Source organism: Notolepis coatsorum (assembly GCF_963971535.1).
Source record: "Notolepis coatsorum genome assembly, chromosome: 18".
In the NCBI taxonomy this organism is placed as follows: domain Eukaryota; kingdom Metazoa; phylum Chordata; class Actinopteri; order Aulopiformes; family Paralepididae; genus Notolepis; species Notolepis coatsorum.
This window is the reverse complement of record NC_140182.1, coordinates 23130781-23150513: the sequence shown is the minus strand read 5'-3', so window position 1 is coordinate 23150513 and position 19733 is coordinate 23130781. Positions and strand designations below refer to the sequence as shown.

General features: G+C 41.8%; 1 protein-coding gene across 3 annotated transcripts in view; it reads left to right on the top strand.

Annotated features, from left to right (window-relative positions):
* Positions 1-358: 358 nt before the first annotated feature.
* mdkb (midkine b) overlaps positions 359-19733 on the top strand; it is a 41545-nt gene continuing 22170 nt past the window's right edge. Inside the window, exon 1 of one of the 3 annotated variants that reach the window (XM_084334919.1) lies at positions 359-469. The gene's annotated coding sequence lies outside the window, so the exon portion shown is untranslated. Of the gene's footprint in view, positions 470-10191; positions 10321-18344; positions 18353-19733 lie in introns of those variants that run through there. The other 2 variants (XM_084334920.1, XM_084334921.1) reach the window with 2 other exon arrangements.

The window sequence follows — 19733 nt, the reverse complement described above, 5'->3', positions numbered from 1 at the left end:
CCTTTTTGTTATTTTCTTTTTGTTATTATTTTCTTGTTTGGTATGCTGATTATTGAGAGTGAATAGTATTGATCTTTGATTTGGCTTTGTGTATTTCAGTTAGCCTGAATAAAAAAAGGCTGATGATTTTACCAAAAAACAATAAAGGAGGTTCACAAATCGTTATGTCGGTTTATACAAGGCAGTTGAAATAATGCCTGTCTAAATAGGAAATACCATTGTCTTAACGCGTTTTAGGATGTGGGGGAACATCAACAACAACAACGGGCTTAAAGAGGTTTAAAATTACTATTATGCAAATGAGGTGGGACTATTTCCCCCCATTGTGTGGATTAGGCTGCGCCACATGTGCTGGTGACGTCACGGAGTGGTTGATTTTAAATCGCGGCACAGCCCCCAGTAACCAGCGGGTCGAGGAGACAGAACAGCTCCACCTCTGCTGACTGACTGCAGCCCTTTCAACAAGAAAGTAAGTTGTTTTTGTTTGTTCGTTTCATCATTTTAGGTCACTGGTGTTTTAAAAGTGAAAAGTGAATTATCCGTTGTCCGATTGTCTCGTCGTTCTTCTTCTTCTTTCGTGTAACGTCAGAGGTCCAACTCTGTATCTTGTAGCCATGCCCTCCATGCCCTTAACTCTGGTCCCACATCAAAGAGGCTGGCTTCCGAGGGTGGTTTGTATAGGGGGCAGATGGTCAGGATGTGGTCAACAGTCTGCTCAGGGTCTCCACACTCATTATTACACGACTTAAAAATAGTCGCGCGTCTGCGTATTGAGTGATGCTGCACGTGCACGCGCCTTGGTCAGAGAGCTGTGGTTTGTTTGTGCTTTTTTACACCATGATGCAGACTTTACGTTGGGAAATAAAATAGGATATTGACCTTGAACACATGTTCATCATAACCTGCTTCAACACGAACAACATGTTCATAACCTTCAACATGACAACATGTTCATCATTGATTGGTTGATTGAAAACTTTATTAACAGATTGCAGAATGGGTACAGTACAGCTCAATACACACAATTGTTAAGGGGATGCAGACCAGAGAAAGACTTTCGTCTTGTTTACATCAGGGTCCCCCATTTTCAATTCATCATAACATAATTATATGACATACACGACATACAGATAGACACATCTATACATTTATGACATACCAGATTTGCAAATACAGTAGCCTACTGTTTGTGATATAAAAATAGTCTAAAAAAGAGTGTATATACATTTGACGACGTAGAAACTGTACATTGGAGGAGGGGGACTGTACATTGGAGGTGGGGGCGGGGGGCCTAAATATTAAAGGCAACCAACTTGTGTCTAGCCACGCCCAACTTGCGTCTAGCCACGCCCCCGCGGCGACAGCATTATGTAGCAGTAATCCCCCCTTTTTTAACATCGACAACTAGCTCAACTGGTAGTGCCGCCTTGCTGTGGATCCTGCGGTCCGTTGGTGACAAGTTCGATTCCCTTCAATTATTATTATTATTATTTTTTAACATGCATTCTTTCACCGGTTAAGTTTAGGCATGTTAACTTTAAGCATTGTTTCGGAGTTGGTTTAAGGTTAGGCATTGTTTCGGAGTTGGTTAAGGTTAGAAGGGTTAAGTTTAGGCGCTGTTAAGGAGCTGGTTAAGGTTAGAGTTTGTCTTAGAGAATGGCAATATTCTTTCGGAGTTGGTTATGGTTAAGGTTAGGCATTGTTTCGGAGTTGGTTAAGGTTAAGGTTAAGGTTAGGCATTGTTTCGGAGTTGGTTAAGGTTAGAAGGGTTAAGTTTAGGCGCTGTTAAGGAGCTGGTTAAGGTTAGAGTTTGTCTTAGAGAATGGCAATAGACAGCCTATTTCCGCGCTGCAGCTCTCTCGCGCTGCCGCGGTCACATGGGCGTAGTGGCCAATCAGAGAAACGCTAAACACAAGTTGGTTGCCTAAAATATTCACGCGGGGGGGGGGGGGGGGGGGGGGGGGTTGGGTAGGCGGGTGAGTGGGGGAAACTACAACTGCTTCAACATGAACAACATGTTCATAACCTTCAACATGACAACATGTTCATAACCTGCTTCAACATCATGTTCATAACCTTCTTCAACATGAACACAATATTATGTTCATAACCTGCTTCAACATGAACACAATTATGTTCATAACCTGCTTCAAGTCCCTGGACCCTGATTGAATGTGTGAATGAGGAATTAGAAATGTTCTCTAATTTATTGGTTTCAACTTAACAAGCTTACTCTAAATGTCTTCAGGGTATTTTGCAACAAAACAAGTACTACATTAAAGAATAATCTAAAATATTAATGAATGGAAATGGAATTCTCCAAGTGCCATATACAAAATGTTTAGGAGTTATTGTTTAAATTGGCATAACCACATTGATCATGTCTGCAAAAAAGTCGATGATGATGCTTGGTATACTGAGAAGGGTCTGCCCCATGATGATCCATCGATTCCATCTGCCCATCTAACCTTGTATTATAGCTTTTTATTTCCTTACCTTAACTACTGTAATATAGTCTGGGCTGCAACGTATCCATCATATCTAAACAAATTAGTCATAATCCAGAAGAGGTTCCTCAGGATGATTTCTCAGTCTACCAGATATGAACCCATCTGCACCTCTGTTCAATAAATATTCCCTATTATCAATTGACAAACTAAATGCTTTTCAAACATGCTCATTCATAATATATATAAGTTCATAAACAATAGGCAAGATCTTCCTGATAGTTTCCATAGTTTCTTTATTTTTTCATCAGAAATTCACTCATGCATATATCCAACCAATCATAGTAATCATCAACTCCACTGTCGGACATCTAGCCATCAATTCAACATTAGTTTTAGAGGTCCTAAAATCTGGAACACTCTAAGTTCACCATTTAGGTCAACAACCTCCTTATCTATCTTTAAAAAGCAACTAAAAGGCCATTTAATTTCATCATAAATCATGAAATTATTAAATTAATCCTGTGTAACAGTGTTACCTATATGGCTGATTTTTTTGTTCTTTTTCTTCATTATATATTTTTCACATGTTATTCTCCTCTCCTTCGCCTTCTTGTACTTTTCTTTTTTTCTTCTTGTTATTGGCTCTTGTTGCTGTGTTTTGAACATGATATCTATCCGTGTCTATCTTCCATTTTTTCGTTATAGTGTTTGCCTTATGTCTCTGATCTTGTTTTGAGTTTCTTTTCTTGACCATGTTTACATGTATTTCGTTCATATTTGATTCTGGACATTGATGGGACGGGAGTGGAACTTTGCACAAGCCCATTGGGCTTTGTTCCCTCCTACTCCTAGCACTGTTTTTTAAATAATGTGCTAAATAAATATACTAAAACTAAACATGACATGATTGACAACATGTTCATAACCTGCTTCAACATGTTCATAACCTGCTTCAACATGACAACATGTTCATAACCTGCTTCAACATGACAACATGTTCATAACCTGCTTCAACATGACAACATGTTCATAACCTGCTTCAACATGACAACATGTTCATAACCTGCTTCAACATGACAACATGTTCATAACCTGCTTCAACATGTTTCAGGATGCAGCTCAGGCTCAGCTCTGTTGGTTGAGTGCATCGTGGATTTAAACATGGACAGTCTATACAAGTGTCTTTTTTATGTTTCACTTGCATAGCCCTGTGTCAAAACATCCAGCATGTCACTGAAACAAGTTCAACCTGGACATTTGAATTCCAGTGAAGTACCAGGGAATAGTGAAAAGGACGGAGTCACTTATGGCTTATGGTTTTGCCTCCGCTGTCAAGAGCTCTGTGGAGATGTGGAGATGTATTTGAATGAATGATCTTTATTGTCATTGTCACAAGAATGGTACAACGAAAAAAAAAATGCAGCCCTAGGTGCTAACAGTCACACAATCCTAGATAATAAAAACACAGTCCTAAAACACAGTATTAAAATAATAAAGACATAATAGACATAAACAGGGGGGGTATACAAGAAGATTGCACTATTCCCTTGGTGTTGTGTGCGTGGGGGGGGGGGGGGGGGGGTGCAGGGGAGATTGTTGCTTTTAATTTTTGCTGAGTTTAGTGCACTTATGGCCCTGGGATAAAAACTGAACTTGAGTCTGTTAGTCGGGGTGGGCATGACGCTGAAACGCCTGCCCGAGCGCAGCCATATGAGGTGTTTGTTGCCAGGGTGGTGTGGGTCCTTAAGTATTTTGACTGCCTTTTTAAGACAGTGGGAGTTATATAGTTCTTCCAGTGAGGGGGGAGGGCATCTGATGATTTTTTGGGCAGAGTTGACGACCCTCTGGAGCGCCTTCCTCTCTGCGGCTGTGCAGCTGAGGAACCACACATTGATGCAGTAGGTGAGGATGCTTTCCACGGAGCAGCGGTAAAAGGACACAAGCAGGTCTTGTCTGAGGTGGTATTTCCTGAGTATTCTCAGGAAGTAGAGTCTCTGTTGTGCCTTCTTCACGATCGCCTTGGTGTTGGTTCTCCAGGTCAGGTCATCCTCCAGGTGGACGCCCAGGAATTTGATGACTGAGACTCTCTCCACGCATCCCCCGTCAATGTACAGGGGCTGTATGTCGGTCTTCTTCCTCCTGTAGCCCACGATCATCTCCTGGGTTTTTAGCTTATTCAGCTGCAGGTTGTTGATTTTGCACAGGGCTGACAGCTGCTCTACCTCATCGCGGTACGCGGTCTCGTCACCTTTTGAGATACAGCCCACCACGGTGGTGTCGTCAGCGAACTTGATGATGGCGTTGCTGTGGTGGACTGCGGTGAAGTCGTGGGTGTAAATGGAGTAAAATAAGGGACTCAGCACGCAGCCCTGGGGGGATCCGGTGCTGATGGCTGTGGAGGTGTGGGGGCCTATCCTCAGTATCCTGATTCCTGACCCTCTGGGGGTGGTCAGACAGGCAGTCCTTACTTGGACCACCGGCAGAGGGGGTGGTTTAGTCCAAGATCTAGGAGTTTGGGCACTAGTCTGTCAGACAGGATGGTATTGAATGCCGAGCTGAAGTCCACGAAGAGCAGCCGTGCGTACTGCGTAGCCCCCCCCCCCCTCTCCAGATGGGACAGGGTAGAGTGGAGAGTTGTGGCGATGGCATCCTCCGTGGACCTGTTGGCTCTGTAGGCGAACTGGTGGGGGTCTAGTCCGGGTGGGAGGCTAGAGATGATGTGGGGCTTGAGTGTCTTTTCAAAGACCTTCATGGGTGAGTGCGACTGGACGGTAGTCGTTCAGGCAGCTGATGGAGTTCTTCTTCAGGACCGGGATGATTATGGAGGTTTTCAGGCAGGTGGGACGATGGCCTGGGACAGGGACTGGTTGAAGATCTTAGTGAAGACCCCCGTCAGCTGGTCGGCGCAGTCTTTCATGTCTGTGATGGTTCAGCCCTGGTTAAGCTCTTTGTCTGTGATGGTTCAGCTCTTTGTCTGTGGTGGTTCAGCTCTTTGTCTGTGGTGGTTCAGCTCTTTGTCTGTGGTGGTTCAGCGCCCTTTATCTGATGGTTCAGCTCTTTGTCTGTGGTGGTTCAACCCTTTTGGGCCTGCCACGATAACACATTTTGCTGGGCGATTAATTGCCCCCGAAAATATCGCGATAAGCGATATTATTGCGACCGGTTAGAGAATTTTTTTTTTGGAGAAATTTATTTCCCAAAACTTTTATTTTGAAGCCCACCGCTCCGTCTTTTCCGGTGTTTAAGACTTTTATTTTGAAGCCCACCGACCGGACCGGAAGTATTGTTGTGATTATTTCAGGTACTTTTTGGGTACCAGAAAAGTCACGTGAAACACTGCAGACCACTGAATAGAGACGCGTCTCTAGGATTTCATAATCATTATGTTTGCAGCAGGCACAAGTGCAATAAACAAAGGATACAGTCACTGTGTATTCTGCCTCATTTATTGATTAAACAAAACCGACATCAACACAATTTGCCACCGAGCGGAGAGTTTAGTCTCGCAAAAAGATCGCTGACTTGTTAAGGCTTGTTGTTAGGTTAGGTGCTAATGTTGTGCTAGCGTTTTAGCATGGCTATCGTACATAGCGTGATCAATATAACTCGCTATTGATTGTTTGTATGAGTAACGTTAATGCTAGTAGAATAGACACAACGTGAGGTAATCACCATCCATTTTAAACCGGTTATTACCTAATGCTAACGTTAGCAAATAGACGCGACTGGTAACGTTACAGCTTGTTAGCCTAATGCTCGTTAACGTTAGCATAGACAGCCTAGCTAACGTTAACGCTTGTAGAATAGACACAATGAGAGGTAACGTTAGCGTTAGCAGAATAGACACAACGAGGGTCTCGTTAATGTTGTTGTTGATTGATTGATTGAAAACTGTGTTTACTCTGTTTGTATGAGTAACGTTAATGCTAGTAGAATAGACACAATGTGCTGTGCTCTGTAGTAAAGCCAGCGGCCCGCCTCCCAACACGGACAGTGACTGACAAGGGGCACTGGGTCCGCCTCATTAAAACAAACGCGCAAATAGCAATTAATCGCGCCCGTCAAAATCATTGCATTCATTTTAATTATCGCGGCAATTAATCGATTTATTGCTTATCGCGGCAGGCTTCAGCTCTTTGTCTGTGATGGTTCAGCTCTTTGTCTGTGATGGTTCAGCTCTTTGTCTGTGATGGTTCAGCTCTTTGTCTGTTGTGGTTCAGCTCTGTCTGTGGTGGTTCAGCAGCTCTTTGTCTGTGATGGTTCAGCTCTTTGTCTGTGGTGGTTCAGCTCTTTGTCTGTGGTGGTTCAGCTCTTTGTCTGTGGTGGTTCAGCTCTTTGTCTGTGGTGGTTCAGCTCTTTATCTGATGGTTCAGCTTAGGGCTGGGCGATAAAACGATAACGATAATCATCGCGATAAATTATTTCCACGAAATAAACATGAAACGTGGTCGCAAAGTTTCGATATATCGATTTTCCAAGCTTGGATATTAGCACACGCACTAACAACCAATCAGTGAAGGAGATGGCGACAGCGAAGGAGACCCGCGGTGCACCTCTGGGTAGGAAACAAGGCTGGCTAGGATCATTAGCTTGCATGCCGCTTTTTTATAGTTTACGTGCGGAGTGGGTGTGTGGCGTGAATTCTGAGGGTAACGGTTAGAGTAGTACTGTGGGGTATGCGGTGGACGTTGTTGCAATGTATTGGGGCAGAACGGAGTATTTTAGGGTGATAGTTAGTACATTGTCGTGGGATACACCGCTTGCTCTGGCTAACTGTGTTCCATTCTTATAATGCATATGATCCAGTGGCGGTAGGTTGCCCCCTGGTGGAATATAATAATCTATGCACTGGGCCGTGTTTACTGCGTAGAAGAACGTGCACGGACTGATGACGACATCAACTCGAGACATTCAGTTGTTTTGGTGGTTTGAAATCACGCAGCATAATCACAAGAAACATTCATTCAGACTGTGTTGGATATAACAAAATGGATTTATATGGATTATGGACTTGGACACATTCATGGAGAATTCAAGCCGGGACCACAACGCTTCTCAAAGGGTTGGCTCGACACGCAACGGCTCTCCAACTCGTCTCGTAGTGACGTTGAGTTCTACCGCAGCAAAACAAGTGAGTCTATTAATAGCCCGTCGGCGCCGGGCATAAGAAGTTAATTAAACTTGACAGAAATGTATATCGACGATAATTATCGATATCGAGTTTGATAATTTTATCACGATAACGTTATATCGCCCAGCCCTAGTTCAGCTCTTTGTCTGTGATGGTTCAGCCCTTTATCTGATGGTTCAGCTCTTTGTCTGTGATGGTTCAGCTCTTTGTCTGTGATGGTTCAGCAACTTCAGCTCTTTGTCTGTGATGGTTCAGCTCTTTGTCTGTGGTGGTTCAGCAGCTCTTTGTCTGTGGTGGTTCAGCTCTTTGTCTGTGGTGGTTCAGCTCTTTGTCTGTGGTGGTTAACACTAGGGATGCCCCGATCACGTTTTTTGCCACCGATACCGATCACCGATCGTTGTGAGCCATATCGGCCGATACCGATCCGATACCGATTGTTTTTGATTAAAAAGAAATTAAAATTTATTTTATATAAAAAGTTTTTTTAATTTCTTTTATAAAATATATATATTATATAATTAGACTTGTACTTGTATTATCTGCGAGACATCGCCACCACGCAACAAGTCAAAATGCTCGCTATCTGCAAACAGCTCCACTGTCTGTGTACTCTAGTAGCCTCCAGCTCCAAAAAGGATTCTCCGGCGCTGCAGCTGGACCCTATTGGTAACGTTACGGTTATTTGGTCATTTCACATTCAGCAAGCCCTCAGCTCCAATACGCATTGAATCAATGTTATAAGACATTGATATCAAGAGCTATCTATAGCTACTGCTAGCCGGCTAGATGACGTTAAGACAGAACTTTAGTTCAATGGGACATTTCGTTTTGAACAGAACTAACGTCAGCTAACGCAAGCTAACGCAAGCTAACGGAGATATCAACATGGACTACTAGACTTCCTGGGGCATTTGTTGATATCCGGAGCTATCAGTAGCTAGCCGGCTAAATACCGTTAGACAATGCCTACTAAAAGTGAATAGTTGACTGGGTCATTTTGTTTAAACAGTAACGATAGCTAGGTAGCTAACGTTAGCTCAGGTCGAATGCAGAGGAGCCGCCTCCTCTGTTTACAAACTCTACACGGGTGCGGGCGGGGCTAGGGAGCAGCGGCAGTTTGCAGGTCCTGTGCGTCTGAGACAGACAGCGAATGAGAAGTCCACTTGATCAGTTTCCGCGATCGGCGAATATGAGTCATTATCGGAATTCCCCGATCGCATATTTATACTGATTATCGGCCGATACCGATCACTGGCCGATCGATCGGGGCATCCCTAGTTAACACATTGGTTGCCAACAACGAGATTTCTCGTTATTTAATCGTTATTTCTTTTATTAGCGATATCCATACATTTTTCATCCGTCCAGCCTGACATTATCATTGGGAATGGCTCTGAGCTCGAAAAGGGCAAATACCGCCCCCTATCGTCTCCCGGATGGTAATGCACATCATTGGATTGGATTGAGTGAAAAAGTGCATCAGAGAAAAACTCCGCCCCAGGGTTTCCCCCCCTCTGGCAAGCAGTGTCGTCAGGGTACAAAATAAGTACACGCCCAGCGCCATTGGCTTGTAGATTTATTGTTTGGCGATTAGAATTTAAGGTCTGCCCGCCACCTGGCGGCTAACAAAATACACTGCATCTACGTAATGGGTCGGCTGTGCTCGGCGTCAATATGATGCGGCGGTGGTGAGTTGAAACTGTGTGTGTGTGTGTCACATGTCCGTTCTAATGTTTACAAACAATGAACCTTTAAATGTAAATGAGATGCGCTCTGCTCACGAGGTCAAGTTTGTAACATGAGACGCACATGAGGTCTTACATCACCCGTTCTTTAGCCTACAAGAAAACCCTGCAATCGCGTTTTTGATTGTGCTCTGATATTTTACTATTTCGCATTTGATTTGACCAAATATGTGGAGGCATATTCCCTGCAACAGGTTCAAAGATAACTTCACATTTATTGGCAATTCGTTTCCTTATATCGCTTCCTCCAGGGTTCCAACTTGTGTTGACAAAATGCAACCCTGCTCAGCTACGGAGAATCAGCGCTCTCTCTCTAGACTAGAAAGGTGCACTCAGTAGAGCACAGATGTCCGCCAGGGCGGCAGCCACACATAATAATAATAATAATAATAATAATAGATTGGATTTGTAATGCACTTTTTGTTCACTGGGATCCCAAAGTGCCACACTACATGGTTAAAACAGTTAAAAAAATAGAAATAAAATAGTTATTAGTAAAACAAATAAAATAAAATACAGAATAAAAATAAGATAAAAATAGAACATAGTTAATTAAAAACATAGTATAAACAGACAATTTAAAAACAAGCGCAATAAAATTTAAATAAAAAGCTAACAGTCAAAGGCCTTTTTGAACAGACCGGTTTTCAGGCCTGCCTTCTCTCTCTCTCTATCTATCTATCTATCTACCTCTCTCTCTCTTTGTTCAATGATTTAAAGTGGCCAAACGTTACAATATAAATACTAATTGGATTTTTGGCTGGTAAAAAATCTGCCCGGCTGGTAGTTTTTAAAATCTACCAGCCAAATGGCTGGTAAGTCAAAAAGTTAAGTTTGTTCCTTGAGTGTCGTGTTACCAGAGTCACTGGCGAGGCTGGAAGCAGCTTGGATCATGCGTTTCGGACTATAACGTTGGATCAATAAACGCAATCACTATTTGGAATGGCGATCAGGAATTGGATTAATCTTTTTTCAGAACATCTTCTGATCTGAGGTAAGGAATCTATGTTACCAGTTTTGGGTTAATCAGAGTTGTTTTTCACAGATTGCACAACGTGTGTGTGTGTGTGGCGTTCGGCGCTGAGCGCGGGACGAATAAATGATTTTTCAGCCCGCTTTTGTATCGTGCATAAGAACACAAATACTCTCGATAATCTAGCGTTTATTTGAAAACGATTCATAAATCAGCCGGAAAATGACAACGTGTTGTGTGTATTCCAGTAAATGGCTATTTTCGCGGAATTTCTCTGAAATTACTAGAACTCTCCGAAACTATACTCGTATTCAAAACGGTATAAAACGGAAATGTACTGATGAAAAAACAATCCGTTTCGTACATATTGACTGCAAGCAAGTCATTGATAAGCGACGGGTGTATTAGACACATAATTTAAGATATAGTTTATGCGTTCGCAAATGTGCTCGTCCTCCCATTGAATAACGTGGTGGCATCCAAGCGATAAATCGCCATATCCGGCTGGCAACCAAATGTGTTAATAGGGCTGTCTTAAATACTTCAAAGCTTCGTTCGATGGGCATGGGATTCGATTATGAAAATAAAATTTGAATATATAAAAAAATTATAATAATAATAAATAAGAATATATTTATTATTATTATTTTTTGTGTGTGCAAAATCAACTCTGCTGTTTGTTATTTAAGATGAGGTTGGACTCGGCACTGACAGATTTGTGTTCATTGTGCTGCTTTTATAGTCAAGTCAAGTACATTTTATTTGTATAGCACATTTCTAGGCAGCAGTAGCTGGCACCAAAGTGCTTCACAGGCAGGTTGATAAAAACAAAATAATATGATGCAAGATATAAGATTAAAACACAGTAAAGCAATGAAAGTAATAAAAACAGGTAGGACACAGTAAAACAAAGAGGATAGAAGGGCCAGGGGTCTAGTGGTGATTAAGTGGGGGGGAAGGCCAAGGAGAACAGGTAGGTTTTTAAAAGTGATTTAAAAGCCTGCACGGTCTGGGCGGCTCGTACGCTGAGGGGGAGGCTGTTCCACAATCTAGGCGCTGCGGTGGAGAAGGCTCTGTCTCCCCTAGTCTTGAGCCTAGTTCTAGGCACCACCAGTAGCAGCTGGTCAGCTGATCTGAGGGATCGGTGGGGGGTGTGGCGGTGCAAGAGCTCAGATAGATAAAGGGAGGGGCCGTGCCATTTAGTGATTTAAAAACATTTAGGGCTAGTTTAAAATCTATTCTAAAACGAACAGGTAGCCAGTGGAGCGAGGCCAAAACTGGGCTGATGTGCGCATGTTTTTTTGTTTTGGTGAGGAGGCGTTCTGCACCAGTTGTAGGTGGCGAAGCAGGGATTTGTCGATGCCTATGTAGAGGGCATTGCAGTAGTCGAGGCGAGTGGTGACAAAGGCATGTATCACCGTCTCTAGGTTACTTTGGGAGAGGTATGCCTTTGTCTTCGCCAGGTAAAAACAGTTTTTGACTACGGCGCTGACCTGTTTGTCGAATTTAAAATTGCTGTCGAAGATGACCCCGAATAAAGCCTCAAATGACGGCTTACAATATTTCATGAAAGCAAAGTGTTTCGTTTGTCTAAGATTTTAAAAGGTTTAAACTTTACAGCACTGACAAAGTTGAACAAAGTGCTTTACAAGTCCCACAAAATAATATATATTTTTTTATATAATTACTTTTTTTTCTTTCTCTGAGCTTCTAATTGAAATCGAATCTCGGCCCTGAAGCTTCGAATTCCAAAAGAAAATCGAAGGTCAGCCCTAGTGGTTAAGCCCTGGTTCAGCTCTTTGTCTGTGGTGGTTCAGCTCTTTGTCTGTGATGGTTCAGCTCTTTATCTGAAGGTTCAGCTCTTTGTCTGTGGTGGTTCAACTTTGTCTGTGATGGTTCAGCTCTTTGTCTGTGGTGGTTCAACTTTGTCTGTGATGGTTCAGCTCTTTGTCTGTGGTGGTTCAACTTTGTCTGTGATGGTTCAGCTCTTTGTCTGATGGTTCAGCTCTTTGTCTGTGGTGGTTCAGCTCTTTGTCCCTGCTCTGCCGCAGGGCTTAATTTCACTCCAATTAGACTAAAGCAACACTCATGTCGTCACAGACCCGACTACCAGCGGCGCCGGTGGAGAACGGGCTCAACTAAATACAGGGCAGTGTCTTTTTTTATTGATTAAAATCTACAAACAAATCAAAGTGAACAGGACATTCTTATTTATTTACCACTAGCCTAGCTGTGAAGGGGGCTGGAATGACCTGGGCCACCCATCTTCTGCAACATTTAATCCTGATCTCCTCTTCTTCAGCTCCACCATTGTGGTGTATTATTCCTTCCTGGAATAGTGGTCAGACAACAAGTGCCGTTCCCAGGAGTGTTGGTGGCTGCCGCCGGTCTAGAACTGGAAGTAGCCTACAGTTTAGGGCTGTACCTAAGCTTCGATCATAACATTCGATGTTGACATTCGAATTCTAAATCAACATTCGAATTTTTTATTATTATTGTTATTTTTTAATATATTTTGTATGTGTCTATTCATTCTGTTTAAACCAATGGGGTTTTTCTTCACAGTTGCAGATAAAGATTAGGCTACACTAATATTATAGTGTTATACTATTATTAGGGGTGGAACGGTTCACAAAATCCACGGTTCGGTTCGTATCACTGTTTTGTGCTCACGGTTTTCGGTTCGGTTCGATATATGTTGTTTTTTATTTAACACTCCAAAAATGTAAACATGCTTCTCATTTATTAAAAAAATTTAAAGTTTACAGCGGTTTGCTTTAAATAATGTTTGGCACACAAAGACTGAACTGACTGAAAAATATAGGTTACATTTGTCAAAGTATTAACTTAGTGCAAACAAACAAAATAATTAAACCTTTCTATTTTTGTGGCCACATTATAGACAAAGGCCATCAACATAAAGTATGCATATGCTCAACCACTAGACTTTCCTTTCTTTAAAATAAACACAAAAAAACAATGTCAACAATGTTTAAATTCCCTAATTGTCAGTTCTTAACTCATTCTGCGCCATCCAGGGAGCGAAATTAACTTTTTGACTCACCGGCCAGTGGCGGGTAGATGGGAAGAGTCTACCCGCCAAGCATATTTCTTACCTGCCAAAATTCTTTTGATTAAAAACAATATATATATTTTATATAAATTTTTTTTTTAAATAAAATATATATTATATAATCATACTTGTAGTTGTATTATCTGCGAGACATCGCCACCACGCAATAAGTCAAAATGCTTGCTATCTGCAAACAGCTCCACTGTCTGTGTGTATACTTGAGTAGCCTCCAGCTCCAGCAAGGATTCTCCGGCCCTGCAGCTAGACCCTATATTCAGCTAGACCCTACATTCAGCATGCAAGGATTCTCCGGCGATGCAGCTGGACCTATTTATAACGTTACCGTTCTTTTGTCAAATCACATTCAACATGCCCTCAGCTAGAATACGCATTCAATCAATGTTATAAGACATTGATATCAGGAGCTATCTGTAGCTACTGCTAGCCCGGTAGATAACGTTAAGACAATTTAGTTTACTGGGACAGATGGATCAACGTGAGCTAGCTAAGCTAGCTAACGAGGGACCGGAGGTATTATGCACTCGAGTAGACTATTGCTGGAGCATTTGTTGATATCAGCAGCTATCAGTAGCTAGCCAGCTAGATACCGTTAGACAATGCCTCGTCATGTATTAAACTAAAAGTGAATAGTTGACTGGGTCATTGTTTAAACAGTAACGTTAGCTCTTGGAGGTCCGATATAGACTAGAGCAGATGGAAGTAAACAAGCCAAATGATAGCTTCCGATTGGTCATTTGCTTTTTTTCTCATGAAACCAGTTACGTCACTCTACTGTGATTGGACCGTTGACTTGAGTGCGATGTGGGACTTGTAGTTTTTTAACGATCTCGCGGCGGAGAAAAAAAAGACGAGCGGCTATAATCTGTACTCGCACAAGAGTATCGTTATGAAGTTATGAACTACACGTCTACACGCCACACTGCGGGCAGCCCTCTAAGTGTCATGCGCCAAAGGTAAAAACAGCCCGCGGGCGGCGGGCTTTAGTTTCGGTCCCTGGCCGCCATCGCTTAATCCACGAGATGGCGCTAGTACGCCACCGCTGTAAGTCAATGGGGGGACTGCGAGATTTGCGAGTCCTTAAAATATATCTTAAATTAAAGCTATGGGTCTAATACACCCGTCGATTATCAGTGAGTTGCTTCCAGTCAACATGTACAAAACGGATTGTTTTTTCATCTGTACATTTCCGTTTTATAGCCTTTTGAATATGAGTATAACTTTGGGTGCTTCTGAGTAATTCCAGAGAAAGACGCGATAATAGCGTTTTAGTGGAATACACTAAACACGTTGTAATTTTTCGCCTGATTATTGAATCTTCCTGAAATCAACGCTAGATCATCATTATTATCCTTCCTCATGCAAGCATGCAATGTGGTTTAGACCGGCGCCCCCCCCCCCCCCCCCCCCCCCCCCTCCTGCACCGGCAACAGCCACACATACAGACACAGAGGCAGCGTCGATCGGGGTAGAAATAAAAATCAGATCAACGATCAAATTTATATATAGTGTTCTTACCTTATCTGATGTAATGCAAAAGAAATAATCCAATTATCTGATCGCCATTCCAAATACTGCTCGTGGAGGTCCGTACCACATTACCGACCGTTTCACAATGACGGGCGGGCGGGGTTACTGTTCCAATGCATCGTTGTATCTGACTACCTCGCCTGAGTATTTAAACCCCACCCGCGTGGCTCGGATCGTCCCAGAAAAGAAACCACACCATTCCCAGTGGAGTGCAATACGGCGGCGGTATTTGCCCTTTTGCGAGCTCAGACCCATTCCCAACGATAACATCACGCTGGATGGATGAAAATTTATGGATATCACTAATAAAAGAAATAACGATCAAAACCCGATTATACTCGTGATTGGTGCTCAAGCGATGGCGAGTTAACCCGGCGACTATCATCGTGACTGGCGCTGAATGAGTTAATGGAAAGATTAGTTTTCCGCTTGAAATTAAAGTGCAGTATTTGAAATACAATGAAAGGAATATGGCTGGATTTCTTATCAAAAGGAAATGTGTCACTGTTATTTAAAATAAATAAACAAACAAATTAGAAGGCCATCAATATAAAATGCAGCATAAATCAAACTAACACACACTGTACTGTTTCAAAACAACACTGCTCTGTTCTATCTATTTTTAAAATACGTACATTGTCTGTCTACATTTATTTAGACTAACATTATTTAAATATTGAGTGCAACACAGTAGGGCTGGGCAATTAATCGATATTAATTCGAATGAATGATTTAGGACGATTTAAAAAAAAATTAAATCGATTTTCAAAACATTTAAAAATAAAGATTTTCAAGGGTCACCTTTTATTTTACAAAAAGTGATGTTTTTTAAAGTTAGATTTGCACTTTATTAATCCCAATAGGGAAATTCATTCTTGTTTGATGATCAAGAGGCACCTTTTATTTGTTTTAAGTGAAGTTTGATGAAAAAGCAAGTTATTGCACTATTAATCCCAATAGGGACATTCATCTTTGTTTGATCAAGAGTAACCTTTTATATATATAAAAAAAAAATTAAGTGAAGATTGGTGAAAGTTAGGTTTGCACTTTAAATCCCAATAGGGAAATTCATCTTGGTTTGATACTTTTTTTGTGTCAAATACATTTGAATGATTTCCTTGGCGTTTCTAGTTTTCAAGAGAAAAAAATCGATTAAAATCGTAAATCGGATAAAAAAATTTATAATCAGGGATTTTATTTTCAGGCCATATCGCCCAGCCCTACAACACAGTAATTATTGTGAAACTGTGGTGGATTAACGTAATTCGGTAAGTTGGAACTGTCTATGGGTTGGGGGGTCCGCACAGACAATTTAGCGTGTGGTACCTTTGGACCTTCTCGACTCTAACGTTAGCGGAGTTGAATCGAGTTGATAACATGCAGTGGAAAAGCGGCAATAGTCCCGGATGGAGTTAGTAAACACAGTTGTATGTTAGCCTTCTTGGATGTTGAATAAACGCCTATCATTGTCTTTCAACACCCCGCCTCCCAAATTCCCATTTTCTCCTCTGCTAGCTAGTAGCTACGGTAACATTTCATTGGCTGTATTAGACCTGGCAGGCTACCATAGTTAAATATGCGTTGTGTTGTACAAACCGTGTGTGTAGGCCTATGTAATGTTAATGGCTCTGTTTTTAAAGTCGCATCCCCTGAACCGAACAATACACACACGCCCAGAACCGCGGAGGTTGTGCCGAACGGTGTACGGTTCGAATGCGTACCGTTCCACCCCTAACTATTATAGTATATGACTACCGTAGTCATAACATTTTTTATAAAACATTTATCATAAATGATGTAGCCTATCTGCATCCGCTTGGTACTCGGCGCTCCATCAAGACGTCACCATCACTTTCGTACCAACCGTGCCCTTATTGGAGTATTTATGTTGATGAAACTGATGAGTTATATTCATTAAAGAAAGTTGATTTAATAAAAAGAAAATACTAATTTAATCAGATTAATCACTTTATTCAAATTGAGGATTTAGTTTGAATAATTTTTTTGGATTTCGTCATAAAATATGACGACAGACATTCGAAGCTTCGTTCGAATACTTCAATAGAAGCTTCGAATGTTAAAAAATGACATTCGGTACAGCCCTACTACAGTTAGAAGCCTACTACTTGTTTGTTTGGTAACAGTTGTCTTAAGAAGGAAGGTTCTTTGTTTGGAGTGTAGGGGAGATGTTCTCGGTTGTGTGGGTGTCTTTTGGTCAGTGGTTGTAATATCAATTAAGTCAATGGTGTGGCATCAAAATGTGTCCATGCCGTCATCGGCACAAACCTGGATCATCTGGACGTCGTCATCTCCCATGATGGGTTTCACCGAGTTTGTCCCTCGAAGGAGAGAGTGAACCCTAAGGTTCAGGAGGAAGTTCTAAAAATGTACTGCCTCGGTATAAAACCAAAGAGAGCATCACGCTCCCTTTCTTCATCTTAAGACTCCATTGTCTTTTTATGCAAATAGGTTTATATTCAGCCGGCAGGCCCCTCTGGGCACATGGGGGCTCCCAAGACGTGGCATGGAATTTGTGTTCGGGGGCTTTCTGGGGGAGAAATAAAAACAGGGCGAGAAGGGTCTTTGTTTTGAACCAATGAATCGGTTCCTTTGAGGGGGAGACTCTGAAGGGCTTTTCAGCCCAGCGCTTGGCCTCCTCCTCCCGCATTGACAGAGCGTAGACAGGGGCCCTGCTGAGAGCCCGTTCAGCCCAGCGCTTGGCCTCCTCCTCCCGCATTGATGGAGCGTAGACAGGGGCCCTGCTGAGAGCCCGTTCTGTCTCACACAAAAGCCCCCCCCCCCCCCCCACAGAACCCTAAAGCCGCAGAAACACTACATCTTTGGCGCTGTGCGGAGGAGCTGCTGAAGTGTGAAAGAACGGCACAGTTTTAAATGGAATGGAGGTCATGAAAGACTAGAAGAGTCTGTAATTATTCAGAACAATAGGAGAGAGTGAGAGGGAGAGAGAGAGATGTATGGATTATTGACACATTAAATGTAATTAAGGGGGTGCCACTGCCAGTGGCCTACATATCTTGTCTACGTTGTTAGATGCAGGGCCTGTGGCTCAGCTCATCCGGTAGAACGCTTCATTGGCAAGTCAACTAACTGACTTGATGAACGTCATTAACCAACTAAAGTATGTACAGAATAAAAATGCATTGTAAAAACATGAGCCGAATGTGAAATAGGAACATCGGAATACATTAGCCTACTTTTCTAATCCTTATGGGGAGGGAGGGGGTGGGCTGGCTGGCTGGCAGAACTGCAATAGTCAGATTAGTTGGCTTAAGCATGTTACGTTTTTTTTGTCCCGTCTCAGACTCGATTCTGGACCTTAGGAACCATCTGGCCTGAACAAACACACCCCGTTTTAGATCAGAGACCAAAGACTGTACAGAACATCACAAAGGTCGGGGGGTCAAATCAAAGGTCAGGGTCTTTGGAGTGAATGGAATCATGTGTCTTTTATACAGATTTCTCCTATAAACATTTTAACACCAGTTCCAACTTAATAGAAACACCTCCCACCAAACCTCCTCTGCAGAATCTATGAACTGTAAACATTATTGGGATGATTGTAATAAGATGATGTTTTTACAAAAGGACAAATTAAAATTAACATGGCATTTTGGTTGTTACGCACAAATAATGCATGAAAGACTTGGAGGAATTTAAGAGATCCATTACTGTGTATCCCTAGTAGTCAAACATCAGGATATCGTACCATGCTGAAAATATATCTTTAGTATATTAAATGTGTTAAAGTACATTTCTACTGTACTTTATGACAGTGTACTTTGAATGTCGTTTTGGTACTTCGTTTGTGCTTTCAAAGCACATGTTTAATATGATAGTCATTAATATGCTGTGAGTCTAATCCAAATACACTTACAAAAAATCTGTGTAAAAGTTGTACTTTAGTAAACGTATTAAAAGTGTACTATGTTCGTAGGCGAAAGTAACCAAAAGTACATCAAAATAATAATTTCAGTATATTTAAGCACATCTTAAGTACAACTCTTAACATACTAGGTACAAATTATATGATTTCAATTCAATTCAACACAACATTATATACATACTTACTGAGTATATGAAAAGTATTGACTTAAAATGTATTTACTTAAGTATACTTATTATAGGGAGCCCTCGTGGCGCACCGCATAGTGCCTCGCACACCTACGCGGCCGTCCCGGGTTCACCTCCCGGTGACATTTGTCGCATGTCTTCCCCGCCTCTTCTCCCGTTCATCCTCTCCTCCTCTGTCGGTCATGTCTGACCATGAAAAGCAATAAATGCTAAAAAATAAATCTTATACTTTTTATTTGTTTTTACTTGGGATCTTTACATCGGTACACCATGTATATTATTATTATTATTATCATTGATAGAATATCCTGCCATTCCACTATTATCATCATGTTCTACCCTATTATTAGTATTACTATTATTATCGCCTGTACCTCCCTCCCCCTCCCCCATGTCACTATGACAACTGAATTTTAACAAAGGTACATCTTGACTTGACCAATGACAAGATGTTGAATCATGACAACAGCTAGTGAAATAATGCTAAATTCAATGCTAAACTGTTGTGAGGAGTGTAGTTCTGTAGAACCACAGACACGTTGTACAAACTGAAGGTGTTGTGATGAGAGTAGTTCTGTAGAACCGCAGACACGTTGTACAAACTGAAGGTGTTGTGATGAGAGTAGTTCTGTAGAACCACAGACATGTTACAAACTGAAGGTGTTGTGATGAGTGTAGTTCTGTAGAACCACAGACATGTTACAAACTGAAGGTGTTGTGA